The sequence below is a fragment of the Dromaius novaehollandiae genome, chromosome 2 (assembly GCF_036370855.1).
Source record: "Dromaius novaehollandiae isolate bDroNov1 chromosome 2, bDroNov1.hap1, whole genome shotgun sequence".
Classification (NCBI taxonomy): domain Eukaryota; kingdom Metazoa; phylum Chordata; class Aves; order Casuariiformes; family Dromaiidae; genus Dromaius; species Dromaius novaehollandiae.
In genome coordinates this window covers 119296782-119302781 of record NC_088099.1, presented here as the reverse complement: position 1 = coordinate 119302781, position 6000 = coordinate 119296782, and positions in this window count along the sequence as shown.

Here is a 6000-nt window from a genome sequence, read left to right as displayed (position 1 = left end):
TGAGCTGGGCTGCCTCGAGACGCGCACCCGACATGGCCTTTGGGGCAAGGGAAAGAGCACATCCACCTAGCGCTGTGATCCCTGCAGACAGCAGTCCTGCATGCAGGATAATGCACCCACAACAGCCTGGGAAACACATGCAATAAAAATAGCAAGGCCAGGGCTTCCTGTGGATCTGAAATCTCTTGGCCCACCATGACATTTTTCAGACCTTTGGAAAAATCATGTACTGGGGACCCTTGTTCAGAAAGGGCTCAGGGCCAGATAGGCACTGAGGTACCCCACAGAGCTTTACTCGCTCCTCAGCTGTAGCTGGGAACGTGGGCTGCGGTGCCTGAAGCCAAGAACTGCAGTTGGCCCACTAACGGTGTCATTTATTTAATGTAAATCAGAATCATCTCCACTGTGGTCATTGTTATTATATCCCTATCTCTGGTGCATGCAAAGGGCAAAACTGGGACCTTTATTTTCTGCTGATATAACCGAGCTCTCGGGGATGGCTGGGATTTGCTCCCCTTGTTGTTCACCTGGGGACTGTTGGGCAGAGCCGGGCTGCAGACAAAGAGATTTTAATAAGGGGATTGCCACTCCTGAAACCTTCAGGAGTTAACACCCAAATCACAAGACTGTCTTCAAAATATTTTCTGAAAATAAGAAATAGATGCCAGGCACATTACCTTTGCTGCCTTGTTTGTAAGCTCTTAGCTTGTGCCTAGATTGCATTTTCTAATTTTCTCCTTTACTGTGAGGGCCATACTGCTTTAGGTTACTTTTTTAAGGAGATGTGACTGGAGCACAGCTAAGGGCAGCAGGCCCCCCAGAGCTAGGAAATTTCTCTGGGACACAGGGTAATATGCATCAGTTAGAGAGGCTTGGGGAATATAAGGGGAATATAGCAGCTTGGCCAGACCCACAGGTCTAATCACAGAAACCTTGTATTTTGCGGGGGGCATTTCTTGTATTTTTTAAATGGCCACAGCAAATGATGATAGTAAACAGGCAGACAGACAGGTGCCCTTTTAAAACAGGCTGATGAAATGCCCAGGGGTCACTCAGAGCCATTCCTATGGGGGCACCAGAGAAGAACACTGATAAAGTCTCAGAGGATTCAAAGAGTCTTATGGAGACCAAGAACTTATTTTTATTTCTAATCCCAAAGACATCGGTTTCCCCCATACTATTTGCTCCAGCACTCAGACTGTGATGCTGACACAGACATGGCTGCAAAACCTCAAGTTACCATTTCCAGGTGTGTTGAAGGCTTCCTTTTTTCCCCCCATTCAACTGCTGATTAGGCTGAAACCAGCCTGGCTAAAGAGATCAAGTGGTCAAGACAGCTCAGTCACTGCTGTCTGTCCCCAATACTTTTATCTGGTCATCTTCCAGAGTGAAGTTCCTTCTCTGCTCAGAGTAAATTTACCTAAAAGATTCATTTAATCAAGGCACTTTTCTCTTTGCGCATCTCAAAACCCTTGTAGATGTTATGGGCCAGGCCTTGCTCTTCTGGAGCCCCCCTCCTCTCTTGGGGGCCACTGTCTTCAGGGCCCCGTGTAGCCACAGTCCCCATCAGTGCCTAGAAGTATTCTCTGATACAAGCAGGGCAAGCGAAGACCATGCTGAAATTACTGCAACGAGTTTGGCAAATTGCAAGTTTCCCTTAGATCCAATAAAATGTTTGCCATCAGAAAATGGAAGGTTTAAAATAGAACCAAAAATTCTAGAACAATTTCTAGGACCAAAAGTGTTGTGCATAACATTCATATTTCTACCAAAGGAGATTGGTTGTGATGAAAATTAAATACAATTGAAAAACAGATAGATTTGACTTATAGATTTAGAACAACAAATAGAACCTCTTTAGGAAGTTTTGCAGAAAAGACTGGGTTTTCTGATCATACTACAGCTTCTAGTTAGTCCTGCTTTTCTCCTGTGCTGCAGCTGTCCTTGATTTTAGGTCTTTTCCTTAAATAGGCATGCAGCCGTTGCCTTCTGTTGTGACAGCTCAGTAATACATTTTATCAGCAGAGCTCCACCCAGACCTACAGTACCTTGCTTCCTTGCCACCCATGCTGAGCAGGTAGCGCACACTCTTTTCTTTCTTCAGTCCTCCATTAAGCAGGCCATTTTTGCTCAAGATAGATTTGCTGGGCCCAACACCGAAGTGCAAATTCTCTCTACAACATCCGAGATCAACACTGCTGTCGTGGCACCATCACTCATGGGTGGAGATGCCACCTGGCATCCCAGCTGCAAGGGGTTAACATGCCTCCCCTGACACAGGTGGTAGCCAGGGCTTTTGATGGCCGAGATTGCCTGATAGCTCCGGCACCTGGCAAGCCTCTGAAACACAGACTGCCCCCTCAAACTGTCTGGAAAAGCTAGCTGAAGCCTGTCTGAATTCCTCTGCATTTTACAAGGCTCCTCCCGATGGCTGGGGTTTGATCTAGGTGGCTGCTTTAGGTGATCTCATTAATTACAAAGGCGTCAAACACATACTCCTCGCCTTTGTAGCTAACACATCTCTCACAGCTAACACAGCCTTGTATTTTGGGGGGGGGGGGAGCATTTCTTGTATTTTTTAAATGGCCACAGCAAATGATGATAGTAAACAGGCAGACAGACAGGTGCCCTTTTAAAACAGGCTGATGAAATGCCCAGCTGTTGTTAAATCTTATGCAAATGATTTAACACATTGCACCCAGACTACTTCCCAGGTGCTTGCCCGCTTTAGCCTACTGTAATGTAGGTCTGGGGCTCGTCCTTCAAAAGGGCTTTATAAACCAGAGCTCACCTCTGTCACTGAACTGAGAGGTGTTTCCCCTTGGCTGTAAGGGGAGTGAGAGCAGGCCTGGTGCTGGCAGAGTCATGGAAGATCTCTGAGTAAACCTTCATGGGCAAAGAGGCAGAGTTAAAATTTCTCAGAGCCTGTGCATGGCTGAAACCTTGGCCTTCGCATTTCCCTTGCGCAGCTTTCCCTACTGGTAAAGAAAACTAAATCACAAGTGAAGCATCCTGACCGTCATTTTAGTTGCCTGGAATAGGAAAAGCATGGTGAACGTAAAGACCACGGTGCCTTGTCTTGGTACGTAACAGGTGTGAAGTTTCTTTAACTTGTTTCTTTTTAATGAGTTTCTTTAAGCTTTACTTTTTTTTTTCAGTGTGGTTCATTTCAGAAGTACTAATCCTTCACTTTAGATAAGGAAGGGTTTCTCAGTGTGACAAATTTGACCCTATCGCACGATCTTGAAGCGAGCAGCACACCTAGCTACTTATACAAGGAAAAATTACTCACATCAGTAAGGGCAGAGGGATCAAGACCAATTTACTTCACAGTAGGGATAGGGTATATAGATGTGAGTGTCTATACACATCTTCCTTGATTAATTCATCCTCAGAGAAATGGTAAGATACTGGTGTCTTGCTTACAAAGCCTGAGTCTGCTGGGATCTGTACTTGAAGTTTTTCTGCTTTTGCTGAAAACTGATCAGGAAGGCTTAGAAAGACAAGCTGTTTTTCCTGAATTTCCTGCTTATACAAAGCTTTCGTTTAGTCCCAGGAATTTTGTCGCTACTCTGAGGAAAGCATGGGATTGGGTCATAAAGTGGGAGCCCTAACTTTAAAGATGCCACTGACCTCCTTCTATTAAGTGCACAGTTAATCCTAACAGTGCTTTAGGAGAAGCTACATTTTTAAATTTTCTAAGAGTCTCTGAATTTCACGGAGAGTATAATTTCTCCATATTTATTTGGACTGTAGCCACGGTGCTTTTTAAGACCTTGAAGGAATCACCTGGTTGTTGCAATGAAAAATAAACCTTTCATTGAACATACTTCCAAGTAACTTTTTTTCTCAATAATGTTATTTTCCAGCCTCCAGGTTCTCATCTTGACCTGAAAAAAAGCATGCAGTTTAGCAAGTCAAAGTTCGTGAAAACTACAGGGCATCATCTTGTCTTAAGGAAGGGAGTATTGCTGTCTTCAGGAGACCATTCCAGGCTGGATGAAATGGTCCTAGTAGTTTCAAATAAAATAAAATAAACCTTATAAAGTACTTAATTTATTCACCAAAGAAAAGAGAGTATAGCACCTTTCTTGTCCAAATCATGGAAGCTCCCCGCGGTGCCCAGTACCCTCAGCCTGTCCCAGTAGGCACAGAGCTGGGACAGGGGAGCAGCTGCCCAGGGTTTACAGGCTCTGCTCCTCCCACCTGCCAGGGAGCCCCCCACATGGCTTGCAATCCCTGCGCTTACTCTTCATAAACTTTCAAGTAAAATGGAACTAATATAGACAGCTGTGAACTTTTGCAGCGAAGTTTGGGCACAGCAGGTCTCGGCTCCACCAGATATCCCTTCCTTTCCAGTCCCCTTGCAAAATATACACACCCTCTCCTAACATCAAGGCAACTCAAAGCCTTTGGGGCAGGAGGCAGGAGAGTCACATCTGCCAAGCATATGCAAAACCCCCTCAGAGCATGAAGTCTCATCAGGATCGGCCCCACTGTTTTAGGGTCACTTGTACTGCTGAGGGGTCAGAGAACTGAGCAGATATACAAGGAACGTCCCCTCCCATTGACTCTTATGCCATAAGATTGGGTCCTGTGCAAGCAAGGCCCAAAAAGCATCAAATTGTGTTTTCTGTTGTTCATCCCCATAAGTAAAACAAGTAGGACTGAGTTCTTGACTGGAGTTCGGTGTGCTAAAGAAACCTACTATTGCTCTCAATTTTTAAAATCCCCATATTTGCAAGATGCTCCATGCACTTCTCTTCATTCTTCAGCCTGTGGTCTTTGTAGCATCAAAAGATCACAGAGTAAAGACCTGCAGGCCACGGTCTTCAGAAAATGTTTCCTTTCCACTTCTCCGAGAACAGCAAACTGCTTAGCAGGCCCTGCCCGTGTGTCCTAGCAGAAGAGGTCAGAGATTTCCAAGTTTTGTTTGCTCACCTTTAAAACATGGCCTTTTCTTCCACGAAACTCGGGACATATTTAACAGGAAACAATAAAGATACAGGACAGTTTTGGACAGGAAGTAGAACATTTTAGGTCGGCAAAAAAAAATTACTTATGCTGAAACTGGGTCAAGACGCCACAGTGTTTACCACGACTCTTAGGAAAAGTGCCATGGGGTTTATAATAATGACAAAAATTCAAGCTCTCAGCATTGGGTCTCATCCCAAAAATTAATGCAGTTTCAGGCCAGATGGAAACTAATCTGGCCTATAAATCACAATGCAGCGGATGTAACCCACTTAGTCCTGAGCCCGGTCACTTTTTTTCGGCTAAAGCGGATATTGGAGCCTTCCAGCCATTCTGATCCAAAGGAGACCAGGCATTTGTCTTCTTCCCTTAACATTGCTCCTAGCGCTAATTATGGTCATTGTTTTCTGGCTTCACCTTCCAGCCACTAGACCTTGTTAGGTCTTCTCTGCAAGTTCAAAAGCCTTTTAGTACCTAGCATTTTCTCCCCATGAAGGGACTCACTAAACCAGTCACCTTTTAGTCTTCTCTTGGATACTGTAAACACACTGTGATCTTTAAATTTCTCAAGGCCATACATTTCCCCCAGTCCTTAAATCATTTCTGTGGTTCTTTTCCCTACCCTCTCCAATTTTTCAATGTCCTTTTCAACTGTGGATGCCAGGTCTGGATGCAGCATCCCAAAGTAAAATTACCTCCTTACTCCTACTCACTATTTTCCTGTTTATTTGTCCAAAGAGTACATTAGCACTTTTGGTTACCACAGTGCTCTGATAGCTCTTATTTGATTGCACGTCCACTTGGGGCACCTAAATCCTACTCCCCTCTCCCACATATTATCCCAACTTTCATGAGGTATCTTTGAGGAAAGAGAGTAAGAAGTGATTCCAAAACACATCATAAACATATAGTGAAGACCTCATGCTTTTTGCAACATATGCAGCAGAGGCCACTTGAAACTGCCCCTCAAGTCCTCAATTTCCTTCTCTCCAGGCCCACTACAATAACCCTTGTCCTATATATTAA